This window comes from Vanessa atalanta, chromosome 13 (genome assembly GCF_905147765.1).
Source record: "Vanessa atalanta chromosome 13, ilVanAtal1.2, whole genome shotgun sequence".
Lineage (NCBI taxonomy): Eukaryota > Metazoa > Arthropoda > Insecta > Lepidoptera > Nymphalidae > Vanessa > Vanessa atalanta.
The window spans coordinates 5848789-5875171 of record NC_061883.1 but is presented as its reverse complement, the minus strand read 5'-3'; the positions used below and the strand labels follow the sequence as shown (position 1 = coordinate 5875171).

At 30.9% G+C, this 26383-nt stretch overlaps 1 protein-coding gene across 1 annotated transcript in view; it reads right to left on the bottom strand.

The window, feature by feature from the left end:
* The window catches only part of LOC125068179, a 64821-nt gene extending 38725 nt beyond the window's left edge, over positions 1-26096 (bottom strand). The window contains exon 1 of the mRNA XM_047677221.1: positions 25926-26096. The gene's annotated coding sequence lies outside the window, so the exon portion shown is untranslated. The remainder of the gene's footprint in view (positions 1-25925) is intronic.
* Between the last annotated feature and the right edge of the window lie 287 nt (positions 26097-26383).

Below are 26383 nucleotides of genomic sequence, written 5' to 3'. Positions count from 1 at the left end.
TTTGTATTTTAAAATATCAACCTATGAATTGAGTTTATTTTAGGTAAGCCACAAATAAAACCTATGTTCCATTGATTACTATGGCATAAATTATTTTATATCATTAGTAATATATTGCAAACATTTTAATAATTTTACTCAATTGCTAAAATAATCTTAAAGTTTCTAATTTTACCCTGTTTCCACGTCCCACAACTGATCAAAATTCTCTAACTAATATCATGGGGGTTCGTATAGAGCCCAGCAAGTGGTACCTACGAGGTGCGTCATGAGTCAAAACATAATACTATTACTCAAAGCATAAGCGCGCAATGCTTACAGACCGATGAAATGAAATAGGGTTAAAATTTTAAGAACTAAGAACTAACAAACTACTAACTTATCCGTATTTTAGCATAATATGTGTTCTCCAAATATTATCTGCTCTAAATCATCTCGTAAAACATATTTGTAAAGAAAATAACACGAATTAACGACTTGCCATCTCAAATACTTAAATAAATCAAGGATTTATGCTAATGGTAATTAACGAAAAACTTTTACGAAAAAACAAAGGATTACCATACCATTAACGAGGGATTTCATTCTGGAAATGCATATAAAAAGCCATACAATATATCTGTTGATTTATCTCCTGTCAAATAGGACGCTGGTTCTTTAAACAGATAATTTGTCGGACAGTGATAAATTAATGATAAAATAAGCGTTGATAATGATCCGAGGGAGGAACTGTCCGCAAGGGAACCTCTGACAATGAAACGCAATGTTATAAATGAATGTGATCTCAGAAAAAAAAAATAAAGGAGACGTTCGAATTCTATTTTTCTGGTCGCGATGAAGACAAATTGGCTTTCTATTAAAAATTCGACCCCATTAGCGTAAAATATCATTGGTTTTCTTGCTCGTGTAAGATTTTGCATTATTGATGAAATTCATTTCCATGATGGCTTCAGTTGACATTAACAAGATACCTACGGCTTTTATTTCTTATTCGTGTTTTATGTACTTTCATTTACAAATAATTTTCTATTCTTCATTATGAAACTCGTTTTATTTCGTTTTAATTCAACTTTTTGTTTACGTATTTTATCATTATAACCTATTTCTATTGATTCTTGCGTTAAAAATAAGGCGTATTTTCATTTAAAATAAAAATGAATAGAAAATATGGGGCATTGTGGAACATTACGCCTAGCTTTTGCTGTTACAGAACAAAGGAAACGAACAACATACTAGTTTAAAATTATGAAAAACAATACACTTCTAGGCGCAGCGGCCGTCGTAATATCCTTTGTAGCATTCCATGTGCAGTGGAATCGTAGGCGTTGTTCCATATTATAATAATACTCCACAATATAAAATAAAAATCTTACATAATGCTTGTAAAAGCCACTACTATATGTACAGCGGAATAACGTACTTCGCATCTCTGGTCCAGTTTTAAATTAAAACGTTAATTATACGCAACGAAAAAATAATAACGATGTTATTAAATGTTAATTATATTTCATTTTCGTCTATATTAAAAATAAATATAAACGTGAATGACGTTTTTATTGCTTGAAAAAACAGGTTGAAATTATGTGACAGAAACGTTAATTTTTTTTTAATAATAATTATTACTGACCTGTGTAACGTCTTTGCTTGCGACCGACTGTCGAGATCTAAGTCCTAAGTGATAGTTCCTGTCGCTTTAGATGTTCCTATCTGGGCGACATAATTAATTATATCTTCTTACAGTCTTACTGCAGTGAAACCGACCCTGTTTATTAATGTGGAGCATTATTCAAAAGCAGCCGCAGATGAAACTTGGTGCCCGAACATAAAACACTCTTGAATTATATTCATTCCGCTCGTTAAAAGATAGTTGAGTGGAAAACTTGACTTCCATGATAGTTGCGTTTCTCTTAAGGCTCGCCTTGAATTTCATAATGGATAACGAAAGTGTCAAACTTTACTCGACATTTTGTGACGACGTAAATAAACGTGATTACACGAAAAATAATTAAACAAAATCTAGGTGAACAGCTTGTATTATATTATATCATTTATAATTCGTTATTTGTAATGGACAGCAATCTATGCCGTTACAAATAATTCTCACCAAACGTACTTGAACTTACTTGTCTTTCTTACGCCCAAAATTTTAATGTTTATTTTATTTACGATAGTTTAAAATGTAACATACAAACTTTTATTATTTTAACTAACATAAATATAATAGGCTGATTTATCGCTCTTTCGTTTCCACTTCAATATGTACACTATTTGATCCCTTGGGAAAACTCCGAAAAGTCGAGAGTAATATTTTAACAAGCGAATGAAGTCAGCCCCAAAACTTTCTTAGCTGATTCGCTCCCAATAGTATTGGCATGCAAATTTCCTAAATACTCCAGAGTCCGTTCAGGCAAGAGTGGATAATAGGGGGTAAACTTTTCCATAACTTTAATCTGTTAAATAGGCTAATCCCAATAATTAACTTCTTGGGTAAAAATTTACTAATCTTATTCCTTGTTTCGTGGTGTCTTACTTGATATTAATCAAACAGTGTTTTTTTTTATCCTATACAATATAACATAAAAAAAAAACATTAAAAAATAATTAACATTACCAAGTCATGATAGATTTACATAACCCTCATTGCAGTATACTTACGTGTAACAAACATTTAAAATTAAATGTAAATAAATATCATGATTTAACTTTTATAATATTTCTTTTACAAAGTTGCGTACTTTAAACATCAAGGACCTCTTCATGGCATGTGTATAATAGCCTCACTAAATAGGTATAATTACTTTCAACGTGCCATTCTTCAACGGCCTAATTATACGCAGCAATTAAGCTCCTTTGATTCAGAATCCAGGCCAAATCATATCTAACTTTAAAATTAATTCTCTTCAAGCTTAATGTACCTTGAATACAAATAAAAATTATTCCGAATTCCACAGAAGTATTTCTGGACCGAGCAAAATTTATTGAATAAATTCTATATATATTTTAAGTTGCTCTTTACTTGTTTCTGGACTTAGTATGTTTATTAATAAAATCCGCCTGGATAATGTTTAGTTTGAAATAATATGTCATAATCTATTAGAAAAAAGCTACTGATTTTAATAGAATAAAAAAATTAAACAGTTTTTATACAATGAAGCATCGGAAGTCAGTACTTTACTTAATTACTTTCAGTACTGTAATTAATAAATACGAAAAATAAGGGATGTTTCATCAACCTGTTTTCATAGACTCAGGCACACACACATACACACAGACTCATACATAAACATTCAAAAAAGTTACTGATAATACAATGTTCTAAAATTAACATGTTTCTATAAGACAAAAAATTTGAGCGATTACAATTACTTCCAAATGCGTTTCTAAATGGTATAATTTTCGATTTTCTTATAAAAAAGTTAATATTACAATTTTATTTGCAATGTATTATATAATCTACCAAATTTTGTTCCAGAAACCTTATTACGTAATCGTGTGCTCAGCCATATGATCCAAATTATATGAGCGAGGAAGAAAAATAGATTGTCATTATTCTCCGCAAACTTTCGTCGCTCACAGAGAGTCATGTCCTTTATATTACCAATTTTTCTTACCTGTCAAAATATGTATACCTACGTAATTTTCATATTGTAATACGTATCAACTTGTGATAAATTGAAAAAGGTTTTATTGTTTTTGTTACAATATCATCGTAAAAGTTTTATACTAGTTTTCAATTGCCATTTACGATAAAATTATTATAAACTTTGCAACTAAGTAATATTGTTTTTAAATAAGTATATTATAAACGCTTGATCGATGACAATATTTTTACGACCAATATTTTATATTCGATTACAATTTGAAATTCGAACAAAAACAGGATTCGCTTTGAGAGATTCCATTTTTATATATTTTTAACATTTTTTTTCTAGTACACTTGACGATACCTGACAGAAACAAAAAAACAAATCTGGACCTAATCCTTTAAAAAAAGGATTTTTCGTAACTGCCATTTTTTTCCTGTACTATTCTCAAAATCTGTAAATGTCGATTTAATTTTTTTTTAAATTTATAACATTATTGGAGACCGTTTTCCAATAGCTTCAACTAAGAGCTAGAATAACTACACAATAAATTAATTAATCGCAAATATAAAATCAAATACGCTTAGTGATGAAATTTACCATTAGCAAAAAGTTGGTACAGTTAGAAAAACATGACGGAATGTTACAATCACATTTTCATTAAAAACAGATTTGTTACAATACTTTTCAATCCGAACTTATAAAATAAACAATACTGAAGGGAATAAACTAAACGGGGGAATAAACTTAGCAACCGCAATTTTCTCAACAAATAGAACATGTTGGACATGCCTCACTTGTTCTGAGCAGTATTGTATTATGTTGGCGGCCATCATTGTGTTTTCGAGCATTCGCTTCCTTACGAAACGGCAGTTAGGAATATTTATTGGGTAAACTTGTGGCGTGACTCCGCTTTTTTGCCAATTTTAGCCATTTTTGTATTGTCGTCTTATGTTTTCCACAGATACATTGAACATTACGAAAGCTTCAATAGTCGTTTCAATTGACTTCCTTCGCGAATATTTATATTCGGCCTCATTGTTTTCGTAACAACGATAAATTTTCATGTTAAGTACTGTGTCAAAATAAATGTAACAATATTTTATTTTTAGAAGCACGTATTCAATGGGAGCTATTTATAAGTTACGTCTAACTTTCTTTTCGGAGTGGTATCTTTAGAACCATATATTAACACTTAATTTTTACATAATATAAGAAACTATGGACGCTGTTATAATACATAATAATAGCAATAAAACGTCCAAGCTCAAGGGTGGTACGGAACGCTATGTGTTGAGTCTGACACGCACATAGCCAATTTAGTTTAACTAACACAATATATTTTGTAACAATACATTTGTTTGTGAAAATAAAATAAAAAATCATACATACAAAGACTTAATTCATTTTTAATTTAATTACGGCTAAATAAATACGAATAAATTTTAAAATAAAGACACCATACACACATAAATAGTATTTATATACAAAAAAACATGAATAATCCTACAGTACCCTTATGCTAGAATTAGTTAATTCTTACAGATACGTCGATACATAAAATTTTCACTAATGAATACCCCAATTGATACTTTAAATACCGAATAATCTGAATGAATGGACATTCAGGTCTTATTAAAGTGAACAACCCATCTTGTAACGGACGGGACTTATGCAAATGAGCGAAGGGTTAAGTGCTCCGGATTAAAGGACGAGAGTGCCGGTCTGTTTTTACAATGCCACATGGTGCTAACGCTAAACAATACAAGCAAATGAAAGAACAATACTTTAAACAAGGCGACACATCACTCTTATTGCATCAAAAATAAAGGTCATTATAAAAAATTTCAAAGCAGTACGTCCTGTCTGGCTGAGGCGTGAATTATGCAAGATTTTTTCCCGTCTGTCTGTCATTACAATGGACCTTGTGTGTGAGAATTGCAGACTCTAAAAGAAATGCTTTTGTTCACAAAGACTTTCACTTGTCTGCAGTCTACACACGTTTTCATATTTGGAAGTATATAGTCTGAAGTAATGAAGTTTTATCGTCGGTTATTTAAATAGGAGGATAGTGTTGTATTGAAATGAAAAGCTTCAATCATTCAAATCAAAATGGTTCAGAGTGTTTTTCTGTGATTCACCGTCTTATAGAAATTTCTGTATGCAATTTGAATAATTTCAGCATTACATTGCAGATGTGTATATTTACTCGTATTTTAAAGCAGAAATCATCAACGACGCTATTCTCTCCTAATATACAGTTTTATTGTTATTATTTTTATTTTATCTAGAGAATATAAACGCGTTATTTTCAGCTATTAATCTAAATATTACAAAGAAGATTAAACAGACATTTTAGGATATTATTATATACCCTTTACAAAAATAAAGATGTATAAAATAACAGAGTATAGATGTCCTATCGTTGGACTAAGTCCTCCCGCTGCTCTAATGTAAACACTTAATACACATGTGGCAGATTTTCGTCCAAGGTATGCAGGTTGCATTACGAAGTTTTTCTTTAGACTGCGAGATTAGTTGTCTGGGTTGCAACTCGCAGTCTTCGGTTTAAATTCATGTGTTTTATAGACTCTGTCATCACGACTATATAAAAAAAGATAATTTAACATTTTGCACACAATTTCCAAATAAACTAAATCATTATAAACTATGTAAATGTGGGTTTTCGACAATACGATAATTTAAAAAGGTAATCGTAGATCTAAATATAGCTTATTCGTGTAGACTATCATGTTAAGACACTTAATAGAATAAATAATAAATTATGAATGTACGTACTGTCATCGGTTAAAAAGGCCTAAAATATATAAATACAATTGTTTCATATCATCATATACTTTGTTGACATGGATATAAAAGGAAAAAAATCCATTAAAGATAAATAAAGATAAGAGCCGAGAGAATATTTTCTTTTTTATTTATCTACACCGTACCGTTGAGATATTTCTAGCGAGGCCGTCTGATAAGTACGTATATATCGCCTCTAATCTCCTCTCGTGTCTTTGTTTTAGAAAACCTCCCTAGAGCCCGGCGAACGTGTCTCACAGGATTAAGAGTACATTATCTATGTCAATACTACGGAAGGATCATTTTGAGAAAACATATTCTTATATCACATAAACTCTTAAAATAAAGAGCCGTTTGGGAACTATTAGGACGGATTCCCACACCGCAGAAAAATTTAGGTAAGGTAGAAATGTTATTTACGTACGCCTACGGATCTTTTATTTACCTTTGTCTTCTCGGCAGTAAATTCTGAGGATGGTTTGATATATACAAGTCTTTTATTACGTAATTCAAAATGATATTATTATAATACAAATATTATTATATAATATTTAACCAATTAGAAATAGATATACTTTGTTACTTAACATAAAAAAAATGACAACACAATTGTGTTAACAATTTTAGTTTATTTTTAAATATCTGTGATGCGGAAAATATGTATATTTTTAAACGGTTAGTTTAACTGGTTCTCAGAGATACAGCGCCCGCATGGCGTTCCGCTGAGACAAATGACAATCATCCCACTAACTATCGACCTCACGACGCGACTCCGTAACATATTGGGATAAATTGTAGTCAGAAAACGGCTCATTTATCACAATTCATCAATAGAGATTTCGTTTTTATTTTGCCATGTAAAAGTGGAGATTGACAGTGTCAGGTTCCGTCATATGACTGACCATTAGCAATCATTTACTGAGGTTAACTACGGAAATTCAATCACTCTATTGCTATGAATTAAAACCAATTTTTATGCAATATAAAATGTTTGTTGTTAGAAAGCTATCACGCATGTAAGTGAAGTAAAACTATCAATTGAACCGACTAATAGCTCCTTGGATAGAAGATATACCAGTTAAACGAAGATCATGAATTAAAATCCAGACAACCATAAATTTAGATATGTTCTGTTATCTTTAATGTTATCTTATCTTTAATCCTAGATATATATCATGTGTACACTAAGCCCGCAACGAATAGCCTAGTGGAAAAAGCTCTAAATTTTTAAAAGAGAAAAAGATACCTCCGTGAAGCTAATCACTGCATGCTTAACAAATACTAAACAAAATATATTAATATTAACGTCAAAAGTCGACGCCAAAACTAAATACCTCCTAATTTTAGGTACTTAGCAGTGTTACACAAAGTCGACAATAACTTGTAAGTCACCGCACACGAACATAAATAATAACAAAGGTATAACTATTTAAACAGAATTCGGTATACAGACGGCTACTTACGCCAACGTAATCCTGTTTAAGCCGGTACAAAGTAAGAGCTCTAATAAGGACACTATTTCACGTAGATAATTGGTTGGCTGGCGAGCGTTGTCCAGATTACGGACGCGAAAACGCCGCGTGAACACTCCTTCTAATACTACGTTCTTATTGGGAAGTGTTTATAGTTGCTTGTTTCATCTAAAAAAATCTAAACTACTCGAACATATTTTGTCATTTCGTGATATTGAACTGAAATGGTAATCCTGTAGAATATTAATGGTTATTGTGTTATACTGTAAGATTAAGTAGAGCAATTACACGCACTATGGACATAACAAGCATTTGCGTTCTCAATTCATGGCGTATCATATACAGGTGTGTAGGAAACTTACGTTAGTTACATAGAGATACATACTGTTGTAACGATTGCATCGTGTTGGAATAAAAAATCCTTCACCAAAATGTTGAACGAGGCATAATATATAGGCATAATGAGTGGAATAATACTCTATTAGTTTAGGCTCAATATATTATTTAAATTATGACAAATCCCTCTAAATGAATACTATAAAAATATTAATAACGCGCCAAGCGATCCCTCCATTTTTACCCGGCCGAATTACCCATTCCATACATCTTACTACTAGCTCGACGCCTTTTCCTTATGTGTTCGTTCCAAAACCTTTTCATATCATCGCTTTTTTAATAATGCGTTATTTATTCTAATAACTATTTAAACTATTATGAATTGATAACGTAGTTTATTTTAAGAATGACTTACATTTAAAGTATATAATGATTTTTTGTTTTTGAACAACATCACATACATTACTCTGATCCCAATGTAAGTAGCTAAAGCACTTGTGCTATGGAAAATCAGAAGTAACGACGGTACCACACACACCCAGACCCAAGACAACATAGAAAACTAATGAACTTTTTCTACATCGACTCGGCCGGGAATCGAACCCGGGACCTCGGAGTGGCGTACCCATGAAAACCGGTATACACACTACTCGACCACGGAGGTCGTCATGTGCTATCACAGTTTTATATTGAAGGAAAACTCGCTACAAATTTCCAGCGATTGTATAAAGCGAATTTGAGGGATTTCTCCGCAACATCCTTCACGCTTATAGATTATACCTCAAAAGTTTCAAGTAAATCGAATTACTTAACCGTATTGAGGTCTATCTTTTGTTCTTTTTATTTCAAGTGCGTAGGCGAACTGTTAAATCGGCCACCTAAGGTAAATTAGTCAACATAACTACACGACTAGATATTGGCACTGTATGAAATATTAACCATTCCTTATAACGTCAATGTGCCACCAACCTTGGGAAGTAAGATACGGTTTACTGACCTTTCAAACCATAACACAGTAATACTAAGTATTTCTGTTTGGTCGTAGAATATATGATGAATGGATGGTACCTATCCCGACAGGCTTATACAAAGCCCTTCCAGTACCAAATAGGTCGAATCTGTACATTTTTTAATAGTAACAAACATAATCACATCAGAATTATTAGAATCAAACTTTAATTGAGTCGAGATGGCCCAGTGGTTAGAACGCGTGCATCTTAACCGATGATTTCGGGTTCAAACCCAGGCAGGCACCACTGAAATTTCATGTGCTTAATTTGTGTTTATAATTCATCTCGTGCTCGGCGGTGAAGGAAAACATCGTGCGGAAACCTGCATGTGTCTAATTTCAACGAAATTTTGCCACATGTGTATTCCGCCAACCCGCATTGGAGCCGCGTGGTGGAATATGCTCCAAACCTTCTCCTCATAGGAGAGGAAGCCTTTATCCCAGCAGTGGGACATTTACGGGTTACTAATGATAATGACTAATGAACTTTAATTAAGTTTATGAAAATAAGATATATTTCAAACAATGCAAATGCTTGATGATATCATCTATATCAAAATATTATATCGTATAATGGAAATGGTTTAACTTATTCAATACGAATGTGACTTCAAATCTATTGAACACTGTGCGGAATATGCGCTCAATGAGAATAATAGTCTAAAAGATAATTCAGCTGCGATCCTATTTCAACAGATGTTAATACAGAAAATTACGAACTAAACTATGTGTTTATAGGCTGTACCCCTAAAATGAAGATTAAAAATTTGTGCACTATTTGTACTATGAATTTGCATTCTATTTAAAATTCTAATAAAGTTATATCTCGTATCCCCCAATTCATATCGTTTGATTACTGTTCTGATTACAAAGGGGCCGGTCTATTCATGCTCCGAGGGGCTGAACTTGCGAACGGTCAGTTAATCGATAATATCTCCCTCTGATGGCTCTCTTTCCACAGTTTTTGTACATTTATGATCAAAGCCGAACGAGTAGATCAATGTGAATTTATTACGTGTATAATTTATTATTAAATTTATTATACGATTACGAGTTTACTTTTTGAATGGTCTTTATTCAATAATATATGTATTTTTTTTTGTTTTTCTTTACTCGTTTAGAACAGTTTACTTGGACGATGCATATAACTATACTTATTAATTGAATTATTATAAGTAGAGCTACTTTCCATAAATAATTTCGAAATTGACAACAACTATCTAACTATGCAAATCTATAACAATATATATATACATTAAAAGGAATATATATAAACATTAAAATGATATACATATCAAAATGGCGCACTGCGTTCATGGTCGACATATAAAAAATGTGTAGTATAATGTTTTAACAGAGAGCTATGATTAATTAAATATTATATTTTATCTAATATTTGAATCGATTTTAGATGTACCATTCCATATTCAATTGATATTCAATCTAAATCCCAATTACGAAGTAAAACTGTCACACCGTTACTTAAACGCGGATATTGCCTCACCGGTCACTCAAGATCCTTTTTTATTATGTGATAGTAACAGTCTCAATATTTCACTATTTTTTTTTTTTTTTAATCTTAATTGAAAACAAATGCACCATACGATACAGACCTTCATAGCTAAGATTTTAATTCCAATGTAAGTAGCTAAAGCACTTGTGTTATGGAAAATCAAACGTAACGACGGTACCACAAACATTCAAACCCAAGACAACATAGAAAACTAATGAACTTTTTCTAGATCGACTCCCCGGGACCTCGAAGTGGCGTACCCGTGAAAACCGGTACACACTACTCGACCACGGAGTTCGTCACGATAAAATAATAATAAAAAATATAACTTTACACAAAATAAATCAAAGGTTGATAAACCTTGCTTGTTTAAACTTGCTTATTTAGTCGTAAATATTCATTGTTAAAATGACTTATATAAATAAAAGTACAATTGCGGTTTATGACTGTGATACAAAAATAGTTAACATTTATGACACATGTCATGCTCAAACCATAAAGTCATGCTGACTGTAATGGCGTATATGTATGCAAATCTCAGAGGAGGAGGACGTTTCATACGCTTTAATTGCGTAACTGATGGGCATTCGGCGACGGCCGTTGGGGGAAATAAAATTATACCTGTATTAATAACCGACATTTTCTGCTGATTCCCTTTATTGATTAGTTGAAAATATTATTTTGTTTCGAAATTTTTAAAAGGTTGAGCCTTTTTTAATGGATATTTGAGGTTGTGACTGTCCCTTGTGAACATTTTTGCTTCGAGCTATAAAATGATTTATATTATTAAGTTTTGGAATATAATTCATTTTAATAATGCATTAAAATAATAATTAAGTCCACAAATATGGTTAACATGAACTGTGTGACAAATAATTTCCAAATAATTCAAGTCGGGAAAAAATAATTTCCATTTTAAAGCCTAATTAATATTATAAATACGAAAGTATGTTTGTTTGTTGGTTACGATTAACTTCACAACCGATTGTCACGTATGTATAACAATTATTTATTACACTTTTAAAAACCGTTACAATGGTAAAGCATTTTTAAATATATATTTAAAATAAGATGAACCATTAAATGATCAACATGTTCTGCTTATAAATAAAATACTGCTCGACTTTATTTCTGTGAACTTGGACAGTTTTTATTCTCCCCTGAGAAATCCCTTCGTTCTTTCAGTTTTTCGGGACGGGAGGTATATATGGATCCAGAGTAATTTAATATTACGATGTAACAAGAGTTAAACTCGCATTCGATACTATTAACAGTATATTCATTTTTTTTATATTTCTTTATTATATTACCAAAGATATAGGACATCGCTTTAGTATAACTCACACTAGATATTAGTAATGTATGTTTGTACGGTTTATTAGGTAATGAAACAAATACATGAAATTCTAAAAATATAAAAGTTCCTATCTCGCCCTTAGAAATCCTTTACCTTTTATGCATTTGTTGCAATATATATAAATATAATATGATATATAATTATAAATTTAAATTCTGTAGAATATTCATAAGTCGTTCATTAAGGTAATACTCTTGGTGCTCAGCTTACGCGACGCTTACGTTTAGAAGAATTTGACTACTAATAAATTTTAATCTATAATTTTATACTAATATTGCGAAGAGGCAAAGTTTGTTTGTTTGTGTGTAGGGCTAATCTCTGGAACTCTTGATCCAATTCTATAAACGTTGTCACTCGTAGATATAGCTACATTATTCTTGAATGGGTAGTTTTATTTATATCATATTTTTTTCTTTAGTAAGCAAATACTTTCATACGAAGGCGGGGCGGATCGCGAGTCATTAAAAAAAGGTCAGACTAAAAAAATATATCTAATCTTTACACGATTGTAAAAATATCTGAACTTACTTTTGTCAAGTATATCAAGATGTATTTTGATTTTGATTTAGTTGACTTTATTATTGTTAAACTTTCGTTAGAAATATTATTTTTAAAATAACATTATTAGTAAGAAAACTGGTCAAATGTTATCGTACTTGTTATGTATGCGACCACCCTATGGAGGTACATTAGGACATCGCGTTCGCCGAAACCACCGACGACGGCCTGGTACCAGCAACCCTTGCGCAACATCACGCCGCCCAACAACGGACCACACCGATTTTTCTTTATAATTTCTGTGTCTCTTAGAATTAAGAAAAGTATTAATATAAATAATATAATAATTGGTTCTAAGGGGATTCTGTGTTACAACCTCAACACATGAAGTAGTCTAATTAAATTAGTATTAATATTTGTAAAATAAGTTTGTGAATTAAAATAAATTCACTTTTAAAGTACTTTCGGTTTTTTTTTTAAGTCCTTCGGCTGCGAACGACGTAATTTACTCAATCAAATCGCCAATAAAACATAACCTGACCATTTTTTATATGAAGTCAAACAAAATATTACAGTCCCCAAATTGTTTTACGATTCCACGTATAGCCAACCATCGTCTATATTTGAACAAATATCTAAAACATTTCCGGTCCATGTAAAAATGTATAAGGTTTACCTTTCGAGAAATGTCCGAAATGTATTTTTTCTTCAAATATATCAATTATATGACACAAAATTACAAATATACTGATAGTACAATTTACCCATTGCGTTTAAATACTACATATATAGAATACACATTTATTTTATACGAAGGTACTTCAATGTGAATTTAAACTATAATAAAATACATACTTACTAAGAATATTGAAAAATAAATTCTTAATGACTTTTATAAAGGATAAAATTTTGTACGGAAAATTCATTTTAATCACAAATATAGCGGTTACGAAATGATGAAAAATAATTATTCAGTATTTTTTAGTCTTCTCTTGAAGTGCTTAAAAATGTAGTTAGATTTTTATATCAAAGTTATAAGTTTGTATGTGATATTTTTTTGGTCGAATCATGAAAAGCTAATATAATATGATTATTTTGCAGCAACAAAATCGCTTGCAAAAAGTTCATTTTATATATACTTTTGAGTAAAAAATAAGCATTTTCCGTTTTCAAGAAATTACTAGATACTATTTTATGCAACATACCGTAATTCTAGGACAAAGCACGTACAGTCGTCGGTCCTGCATCTGATCTTGTTTTAGTCACGTGGATCATCTGTCCAGCAGACCATGAGTGAGAAATATAAAGATCATCGAATTTGCGCAAATATTAATGATATTGCCGTGGTCCAAATGTAGTTAGGAAAATGTTATAATTATGACTTAAATTGGACTCGTATACAAAAATATTACAAATTTCAAATCAAATTAAATGGTGAATAAATCAAAGGAGTGGCCTGCCATAGTCCACAGTTAAAATTTTGCTTAATCGTTTAATGTAGGTTATCTCAAAAGATTTAATTATACCCAGTAGCGAATATGTAGACAGCGCGATACAGGAAAGTGACATTTTTAATCAGCGCCATCTACTGAGTTGTATCATACACACAATAAAAATTATATTGTTGTTAACATTTTAGAATTGTTTCTTTAGATGTTTATTGTCATTTCAAGAATATGGTATTATTTTCATAGATATAATATTGGTAAATCATATTTTCTGTTACCAGCACATTTTTAAGAGTCGCAAAGTAAAAGTATCTTTTAAATCCGATCCAATTTCCTAGCTGAGTTTTCATGTTATTGTCGGTGATGTTTTAAGAAAAAATATCTCATGCAATCTTAACGAGATATAAACATATTAATGACAAAGTCAGTATATTTACAACACTATAAAAATCTGTTTAAATAATTATTAAAGGACATTTATCGTGTGTATAAAATATTTTATATTAAAAATGTATTCGATTCCAATTGTAAGTAATCTGTGGGAGTATTATACTTCAATATTCTGCAATTCCTAGAAACCTTTGACCTGTTATATCAAAAATTTGTGGATTAATATGATGTTCAACAATTGCAATCACATCGAAATTCAACGACATAAAGTATCGCGTAATCGAAACTTCGATGAATCACTAACTATATATATATGTATGTATATATATTTATCAATAAGTTGTAAGAGGGTTTTGTGCAAGCATGTCTTAGTAGGTACCATCCACTTAAAACATATTCTACCGCTACAGCAATACTTAGTTTGTTGTTTAGTATATTATTGTGTTTCGTTTGAAAGGTGAGTAAGCCAATGTATCTAAAGGCATAAGATACATTATATCTTAGCTCCTAAGGTTGGCGATAGCGATGTAAGAAATGGTTAAAATATCTTACGGTTCTTTGAAAGCAGTGGTTACCACTTACCAACAGGTGGCCCATTCGTCTATAACCGACCAATGAATTACGAGAGCAGCAATTCCATATTAAAACACAATTATGACTGTTTGTGTGAACGAACCACCAGTTTCAGTTTAATCAGTTGAGGCTATAAAACGTGGTGTTATTTTGGATAATATAATAAACAAATTAATATAAAATGTATTCTGCAAAACGACACGAAATAAGATTGTTGCCATTACATAAAATAAAAAATTAATAATATATATAAACGAAATAATTTAATGAAATCACGGATTCTATCGAAACCAATCGTATTGGAAACTATCCAAAGAAACGTTTATATATAAAATAACAGAATATAAATCAAACACGTTATATATTAAAATTTCCAAATTTTAACTTTTTTTTTTAAACTCTCTCACGTCGTAATATCCGTAGCAGTTATATAAAAAAATGCTTTGCAAACATGGCGTTTCAGTTACAGCAAATTTGTTCAAAGTTGAAACGCGCATCCATTCAAAATGACTGAAAAAAAACAAGTGCACATATTGTCGTGGTATTTTTTTTTGTCGACGATACATTTTCAAATTCATTTAATATTTAAGTCATGTAATATCTATACATGACGTAAAAAATATAATTAAAGAAAAAAAATGCTTTCAACATGAAGGTCAACAGCATATTTTTAGCTTATTATGAATAAATTATACATTTAACTATACCGCTCGGATTGCCTAAAATCATGAGTGTGAATGATATTAATTTCGAAGTACCCAAAAACAAAAGGTTTCATCAGATTTTCTTGTTAATGTACCCCAAATATAAAGGCTACTGTCTCTACAAATAAGTAGATTTTTCTTCCATAATAATCCACTTCTTCCATAGTTCTCAGTCGCCACACGCTCTAACTAGCCTCGTAGTAATAACTTTTTTATGGGTTTGTTAACCATGATTATGATTAATGAATTACCACGTTTAAAAGCACAAATTTAAAATTCATACGTGTTGTTTTTCATATTCAAAAGAAACATGTATCACATTCTGATGAATGTAAGGCTGTATCACACTGTCGAACGAGATGGTATCATGCAATATTCGTAACCATAACGTATAGGTGTGTAAATGTATTCGATGTAGGCAGGCGCTATGACATTTCTCTCAACAATGGAGTTACGCTCCGCTCCAAACAATGACTCCAGTCAATCGAGGTATCGCTTGTTCTGTAAACAACGACATTCGTATAACCATGCTTTTCAGGTGGGTATTGTATGCACAGTTCCAGACATGTAAGGTATGAATATGAAATTTAAAAAGTCGTAAATATAATGAAATTAAAAAAGAATCAAAAATAGACTCTTTCTATAAGCTTGTACAGCAAATACCTAAAAAAACCCTTAAATAAGTATTATGATGTATAAATTTTAATACAGTGCTTTGAATATGCTCCAGTATGAAAAGTGTGTGCACAGACAATTTAAATCCAATCGGTTTACAATTCCGTTCTATGTTATGTCCCCACACATAACAACAAGAGAAATTAATCAATAGCTTGTTAAAATTGTAACATAAAAAAAAAAAAACATATCCCAGAACCTGGCCAAATGTTTTCCCAACGTTTTTCTATACAATCGAGAAACATGATGCTAGAATATAGACAATTAGATAAAAGTATTCTCTCGAATGATCTATTTATACTTCACACAAAGTATCTGTAAAGATACTTTTTGCAAACATACAAAAATGCCTTTATATTGTAAAAGAGGTAAGATTCGCAATGACGTCTGCATATCGATACTTGTTATTGAATTTTGTATTGTATTCTGAGAAATGTAAAGTTCGACCGAATATCAAGCATTGACGTGCGATACAGCGTTGAGCAATAGAAAGCTTAATGCAAATATAGATTTCTGAAGAAGATGTTTGAAGTGACGATCGAGGAATCTTTTAGTTGATTAGATAGATTCTGAATTCAACGTTTATCTTTGGAAGATTGAGACAAGATAAGGAATCTTAAATGGCCTATGGCTTGAAATGGTTTGATATTATAATTTTTTGTTTTATTTAACTGTTCCCTAATTGGTCTTTAAAACTCTCTTTTTGGTATATTAAATTGCTTTCAATGAGAAATAAGTATTCAAATGTTTTAGTGTGCGTTAGTTAAGATCTTTACAGACTGTACACGGTTTTTTAATTTTTTTTTTATTGTATGATAAGGTTGAGACACAATTTTATTCTCAAAAATCTATCTGCAATATTGAATTCCGCTTGCAAAACTCGATTTTTGACATATTAATCGAACATTGCATTAAGAATGGTTTACAATATGTTGAAATAAAATCCTGGCAGTTATTTACAACTTAAATTTAAAATAAATTATTTTTATTTTAATATGGATGATGATGATGATGATGAGAGAGCCGAGATGGGCCAGTGGTTAGAACGCGTGCATCTTAACCGATGATTTCGGGTTCAAACCCAGGCAGGCACCACTGAAATTTCATGTGCTTAATTTGTGTTTATAATTCATCTCGTGCTCGGCGGTGAAGGAAAACATCGTGAGGAAACCTGCATGTGTCTAATTTCAACGAAATTCAGCCACATGTGTATTCCGCCAACCCGCATTGGAGCAGCGTGGTGGAATATGCTCCAAACCTTCTCCTCAAAGGGAGAGGAGGCCTTTATCCCAGCAGTGGGACATTTACGGGCTGCTTATGTTATGTTATGTTTTATGGATGATGATGATTGAAAATCAAAAATAGATTAATAATAATTAAATATATCTTTCAGTTACAAGTATGGCGTCCGCTACTTGACGATTTATTTAACACGAGAAAAGCTACTTCATAGAAAAAGTCATTTCAAAGATTTTAATAAAATGTATTATTTTCGGAATGCCAATTAGCATATATTTATGTAGGGTTTCAACATAATTAGCCTCAGTGAAATAGAGCAGCAAATTCAAGGGTCAAATTTTTAAATTATTTGTGAGGCGTTGAATAAACTGCTCCAAATTTAAATTTGGAATATACCCAAACTGTAAATATATACTTTTATAGATAAAGTACCCGATGGGATGAAACATTGGACACATTATTCGAAACCAATTGTGATGATTAGGGTGATCACCAATTATTCACCCTCACGGTGATGTATCAAAAACACTGTGCTAACTGATTTGAGTTTAAAAGCATTACCCTAAACATCGATTTCCATATCTCTAACATCAAAGAGCCTTACAAACCCAAGCTAGCCATTTCGATGACATCTGTTAGGGTTTTAAAGAACGCTCATAAACAGGAGAAAACACTGATTTTTATTCTTCTTTCATCGTTTCTTCGTTCAAGTTGTAAAAATTCTTTCTTATGACTATGACGTACGTTCCATAAATAAATTATTTGTAAAATTTCATTATTTTAGACCTACCAGGGTACCAGCCATGCGTTGTATGTCATTCAAAATTTATTACGCAGAAATATTCAGATTTTTTTTTTAAATATAACTGGAAACAGGTTTCCAGTTGATAAGCCATCACTGCTGATAGACATGGTAAAAATGTAATTAAGGTAGGCATAAATTGCGCATTCAGACTCAGAACCATTTTATTTGACGAGCAATGAACACCTAATTAACTATTTAATCAAAATCAATTCATAAATTTCTTTTTATATCAACATTATTAAATTTTTATATTGAAAAAAAGTACAAAATTAGTCCATAAATACATTTTTAAGTGTAAAAAGTGTTTTCAGTGTCGAAAGGTCCAATTCATCATACGATATTTGCGATTTTATTAGTATTTTAAATTGTATATACATAATTTTATATATCATAATAATATCTACTTACCGATCATTCTTATCGGCCATTCTTAACAAGATACGCCAAATATATATGAGAAATTGTCGCAAGTAAATCGTATTCTTAAACACAGAAGCACTCTTATCTTACTCTCACCTTACTTTTTACGTAATTAGTCTCATAGTCTAACGCGACAGGAAAAAGATTAGACTCAAGCAAGGCTAAGAGTTTTTTCGCTTTTCAATTAAAAATTTCTATCGTTCACAGTACCGTGACATAATTATGTTGTAATCTATTTCAAAAATAATACGATATTGTCCAAAGAACAACATCGGCAGAAATATACTTTTATGCAGTCAAATAAACAAAATTATCAGACTCAATAAATTTCGTAGAAATAACGAACCAAAAACCTATCGTTCCAGACAAACCCTTACAAGACGCGAGTAATTTTAACCAATAAGCATTCGTTGTTCTTGACCCAAATGTATGTAATCCACTTAAGCAGAATTTATGTTATATAACGCTTACATTTTTATAGCTATTTCTGTATATAATTTATGACTTTGTTTAATTTACTGAAACACGGCTAAGCACGCTCAGCATTAAGTGGAAGGATTCGTGCTGAACCAATACAAAGAGTATTCTTAAAGTTTACGATCAATAAAACGTGAAACCTGAAACAAAAGATCTGTAATACTGTGAAGTAAAATTTATAAGAACTTCTCGAATAAGTTTTATTTTATTACATTTTCAAACGAATTAAATTAAAGAAATAACACAAATAACACGAATCGAATTTGATGCCTTTGAAGTAGATTATTATTATTAAACAAATGCTTCTTATTATAATTTATTTATCACTTTTAATTATATTTATATAATAGAACTATTTTATATCCCATAACATAGGATATGTTCTATATAGCTTCTTTGGTTAAAACTTTTCAAATATGTAACCCGGTGACGACCGGGTATTTTAAAATAATAAGTAAAAATTTTGCATTTTGAGAGTTTATTACGTATAAAATGTAATAGATTTGCCGTTGATATATCTTTATATACCCAAAATACGTATAGAGAAAGAAATATAAAAAACCATTTCATATATCGGATTCATAAACATGTAGAAACCCTAAATAAGAAATACAAATTAAAGATAAAATACATCAAAGACAAGTCCTTCTTAAAAAAAGGAAAAAAAAACACTATATTATTTTTAAATTCACTTTCTTAAAAAAACATAAATACGAAAAGACGATGTAAGTACTCAGCAATGACCAGTGGCACATTTACAATCTGTTACAAGCTAAGTACAGGCCTCCTCTTTACTAAGAGCATTTGGATCTTATTTTCTCTTAAATTTTGTACGTCTAAATGATTTTAATCGACATTTTCAAGAATAAATTAATATACTTACCAGCGGTTCGGAATGTGGATTCTATCAAAAAGAACCGACAAAAACTAACTAGTTACTCTTTTCTTAGAGGTATGAAACAAAACGTGTATTTTTTTTTTAAATAGTCGTAGTCATCTTGTAGTCATCGAAGCTGAGCTTGTGGAGATAACTGACATCAGCACAATTTTAGAATATATAAAGCTCTATAAAAAATTAGTCTAAGAGTACAAACATAATTCAAGTCTTAAAAGTGTAATAAATATTCAAACACTATATATATACATCGTGATTCGTATGTGCATTGAATATGGATTCAATATCCTGAGTGAGCATAAAATTATCCTTTAATCTCACAGATATTAACTATTATCGCGGGTTTTATTGAAATTCATCTAGTCAGACATGCATTCATAATCACGTGGATTATATTCATTTCGCATCTTTATCGTTAGATATATTATATTCTATTGTTCTATATATTATATTGATTTTTAATATTAATCTATGATGTCATCCAGGTCGATTTCAGCAACGGCGGCCTATCTCAAAGGAGACCAACCTACTGCCCAGGACATATTATAGTGCACAAGCATGTGCGTCAACACAGGTGCACTCTCTACTCCCTACTAGCCTCTCTCTCATATTTCGATGGGACGGTAAATCCGAAACGACCAGAAAGAGTTCAGGCGCACCAACGACTTAACTTGCTTTCTAAGGGGGGGTATACACACTTCTAACTCGCTCCGGAAAACCCCAATTACTTTTATCGGCCCGACTTGAGGTTTCTACCCAGGACCTTGAGATCTGCAGCCTTATATCTAGCTACTAGACTAACGAAGCAGGTAATAATTTATAATAAATGCTTTTTAATATTTATTTGTTTAGAGTAGGCTGGCGAGTAAATCCGAACGAACTAGATTGGAGACACGAATAGACTGGCCCACCGTCAGTGTGTCACGGTTGTATGCGCCCCCCGAGGGTACGTGAAACCCCCCGGTGAGGGTACCGCTACATTTTTAGTGGTTATTTCGGCACTCGGCTCCGGTAAGTCGCACATACCGACCCAGAGACTTTTTCCAGTGAAAAAGTTGATATAACAAAAATATGCCGCAAAAATGTTCTACGTGATGATGAGATGCGTACTCAACTTTACCAGCTGATGTTGAAACTGAAGGTGCGAACCTTTAAATAGAAAAATAACTGAGGTGCTTAGGGTATATTCTGCTATCGGTTTTATTTCGATGTTTAAATAAATAAAAATGACAAAATATCAACAAATCTGTTCTATCATATTTTTTTTGGGATTTTACATGATAATGATAAATACGTACATGATAATATTATGACCCTGAGAATATTTAAGACGTGTATATAATGTTATGTTTTAACATTGTATATTTACTGTGGTAAAGGATGCATACTAATATTATAAATGAGTGTGTCTGTTACGAATTCACATTTTAAGTACTCAACAATCATCATGAAATTTTGTATATACTTTGTCATTGGTACAGAAAAGAACTAAAATACCTGATACCGGCCCCCTCTTTCTACACGAACGAAACCGCGGACCGAAGCTAGCATTAATATAAAAGTAACAAAGTCCCGAATACTAGTATAGATATCCAGTTAGAATAAGCTTTGACACGCTTCGAAAGTAAATTATAGCTAAACTCCTTCTACAAGAATACGAATAACATCTAAACCGATATCTTTACTATCTGCCACATTGCACTTTGAAACAATACCGAAAGTCAAATTTTATACAAGGTATTTGTACAAAATAGTAGAAAAAAGCTTCTATTCTTCATAACAAATATACTTGTACATACACATATTTTGAGTCTATTTAATACTAGCGACCGCCCCGGCATCGCACAGATGAAATTTATTAATAAAGAAAATGATATCATTAAAATAAAATTAATACCCCAGATCAATCAACAATGGCGCTGTAAGAAACATCGACCTTTCCTCACATCGCCAATACGCCACCAACTGGGAACTGAGATGTTATACCCCTTGTGCCTGTACGCTGGCTCGCTCAGCCTTCAAACCGAAACAACAATACTGAGTACTGTTGTTTGGCGGTAGAATATCTGATGAGAGTGTGGTGCCTATTATATAATTCTATTAATTGTTTCAAATAAGTGCTTTCAATTCCGTCATGTTAAATTGTATATAATATAAATTATAATTTTAAAAAATATATTATAATCAAATTTAATAATGATAAAAGCCAAGAGCAGTTGAATTTACGATTCGACAGCGCCTTTTCAGTAATTAACGTAGAAAAAAGTGATTAATTTCGCAATTGTTAGAATTGTTGCCAACTTTTTAACTTATTATGGTCAGGCTTAAAGCCAAAATTTTCCTTAGCAATGAAATACTTTTAGTTTTTGCCAAGATGCTCACAATGCAATAATCATACATACTATTAATTTTGTACGGATCAAAATTATTACTAGTACAGTGTCAGGTTAAATAACATTTTTTTAGAAAACAGTTTCGTAATAAACGTTTTTTTTTTCTAAACAATGTAATTATTTATTAATTAATGATAGTAATGTTTTGATGGTAGGGTGCAGGTACCACTCACCCGTCAATTATTTTACCACCAAAGAGCACTAAATTGAATTGTTGTGTTCCTGTTTTAAGGTTGAGTGAACCCGTGAAATTAAAGGGAAATAGAAAATAACGCCTTAGTTCCTGTAGTTGATGGCGATTTGGCGATGTATGGATTAATAACATTCCGTACCCTGCCAATGTATATACCACTATACACGGTTACTTACAATTCAGACCTTATATTTCTATAAATTATTCCAAATTTATTTTTCTTAAATAAAAATGTTTTAAGTAACCGAGCAGTGTCCGCATTTGAATGAACGCGGGTTGGTTTTCCTCGTGATGTTTTCCTTTCATCGCCTAGTACGAAATGATTTATGAACATAAATCAACTAATAAAAACTCGATATTACTTTTCGGGCTATAAAACCACAATTGTCGGTTAAGATTAACGTGCTATTGGATTGAACCGTCTTTTTTTACGTAATTATTATAAATTACTGCAACGGTCGAAACGATTACTAAACCTATCTTTTTTTAAATTTTCATTTAAAATTTTTCATATTCAGTTCTCGTTCTATTTAAGAAATAATATAAGTTTTATAAGCTACCAGACACCACCACAATAGCAGCAGTGTGGAGTAGGCACTACCTTTCTTCTTAAAAGAATAAAAGAGATGAGTCTCGCAGTTGGTTATTAAGAAGTTATTTTTACATAGTAATCTATCAAATAACATTAAAAATATATATACTCAAAAATAAACAAGAATATTAACAATAGGAAATATAAGTAATCTCATTTACTCTGTTATGTAAAAATAAACGATAAGACACGAAACAACATTTATTTATATAAATAAATAATTTTATGTATAGCATAACTTATTAAAGGGCTTAATAAAATGATATTACATCGTTAGAAATTTAAATGACCGATTCTATAACGTTATCATTATTATTTATTATAATGAACACTAATACTTGCTAATATAACTAACGTTTTATGTCGCATACAATATATGTATGTGTGTGTGTGTGTGTATCTCATCATTGTGGTTATGTCAGTAATTCTGTACGCATAGAATTAAATAATTAATTAACAAAATGAAAGCTTACATATAATAATATCAAAATAAATTGATTGCATTATTATGTTTTGTATAAATATATTATTGGGATAATTATTTCATAATTACAAAAAAATAAAATATTTTGTACATAAATTAATTAGTTTATTAGAGACACGATCGTATTTCTTATCGGGCTACTAGCGGTATAATCAATATTCCAAATCGGTTGCAAATGAACGGTGAAATGAAGTTTCAAGTTCTTGTAAATACCTACTTCAATGAAGTTTTATTTAACTTTTGAATGACGTTCTTTTTATTAACAATTTTGAATAAATAAAAAAAAATTACTTGTAATTTGTACAAAAGTTCATTCGTACATATTATTTTGAAAGACCAGTAAGACACAACACCTAGACAGGTAAGTTGGCTAAACATTCAAACATACACCTAAGTTGCAAGCCATGTGCATACAATAATGATCACAGCACTGGAAAAATACTAATGTCAAAAAAGTGCAAGTATGCCTGCCCTATCACCAAGAGCAATCTTGTCTACATAGTGAGTTACGAAATTATAGTTTAAGAAACTAAAAAGAACGCTTCGTTTTATTGGGGCTTGTTGAACTCAATCAAATGCGACCATACTCGAGGTAACTAGAGGCCATTGATTAAGCAATAGTTCAACAGTCCTTCATTCTTAGATCACTCATCTGATCAATTTTATGTTACTATTTCTTTCATGTGATGTAAAATTTAAAAAAAGAACTTCATAGTAATTATTACCAAATACAAACAATACGCCGTAATGCTACCAAAGGATAGATTATTACTATATATCAAATACATTTGTTATATAATAAAAATGATGACATACAGAATTTATAATTATTTGTCTAATGGATATTTCAAAATAAGAATAAAAATTATTACATCAAAAAGAAATTTTAACTCTCATTAATGGTCGGCGGAGTTTTTTCTAAAAGACTTTTAGAAATCGTGAGTGATACCCCATTAACGAAGTTCTTTTGTCCGCTCTTACCGTGGTATCATTAAAACATAGATACGGCGTTTCCGAACCGTATTTTAATAATATGTTCAAAAATATATTTATAAGCCTTGTTTATAACATGTCATTGTTCAAGATAGTTGTCAGAATAATATTTGATAAATTTCAAAAAATCTAATTAAGTACAAAAAAAAACAACAACAATCGAAACTCAGAAATTATGTAAATATTAACCTATGTGATTCAATTATATAACTATTCACACCTCGAGAATATAAGTTAATAGTTTAATATTAATTGAAATTTCGTAGGAATAGCTTTTATTTCTACGAAAAATTTAAAAAATATTTAATATCGTTACTAAATTTTTTCGTCAATAGTAACCAGTAATAAATTTTCCATATTTAAGACATGTCTCTTTATTCAAATATAGTATATTTATATACGAGTATATATTAATATAACAAACAGACATTTCAGACTTTCTACGAGCGTGCTTTTGACAACTTCGTAAAATTCATTGTGAAATATTTTTAAGGTACAGAGAATGATAAGTAGGAAACAAGCGTATATGAGGTTTATCGTTCGAAAATATTACTAAAGTAAATATCTAAAAAGTATATAATGACTAGATTTAATATTAAGGGTTTTTAATTATTAAAAAAAGTGTTCCTACTTTCTTCTACTAAATATATAAATATATTCAAATTGATGTAATAGTCAATATGATCGGATAATAAAAACTATTCGACGAATATCACACATTGTCTCATCTACATCAATATTAAAAAGGTAAACTTGGATTTTTTACTAATGTATTATTTCAATCAATAAAATAAAGTAATCGTAATTAAGTAAATACAAAAAATACTATAGCCTGTAATATAATAAACAAAAATGAGATGACACTTTTCGTCAAATGCTTAACATAAAATTCTAATTGATAAATTTTCAAACATAATTCAAAAATATAAATTTGGAGACGAATCAATAAAAGCAAAAGATTTAAGATTTAAAAACATATATTAATAATTAAATAGATCAATTAGAATCTAGTTTTAAGTTAAGCGTGTTTTAAAACATCGTATTTAATATTAAATGTACTCATTTACCTCATCTGTCGTAATAAAGTATGAAATTCCATAGAAACTTGTAGTTCAATAGTTCGCTTTTAAACGTTCCACAACACTGAAACGTCACACGTATGTTTCTTCTTATTTATTTACACAATGTTTTCAAAATAATAAAGAGCTTACTCTCTAAATAAATTAAACAGTTCCAATCCAAACTATAATCTCACATCGTTTTTGTATTTATATACGAAAATATTACGTAAACGCAGCGTAATAATTGCTTTCTAAGGGGACAAAGGCTGTCCCTTCGAAGCATATTGTCTCTGTATTTTTACGAGTCACAAAGCTTTTGTACACATTTGACAAAAAATAACAAAACTGGTTTCGCCGGCGGTCCTATTGTCCGATTATGAGGGTAGGGAACACATAGAATCGCTACGCTGCTAGCGCGTCGTAGTGTCGCTACGGCCGGATCGCCACTGGCGGGGGCTACGAGC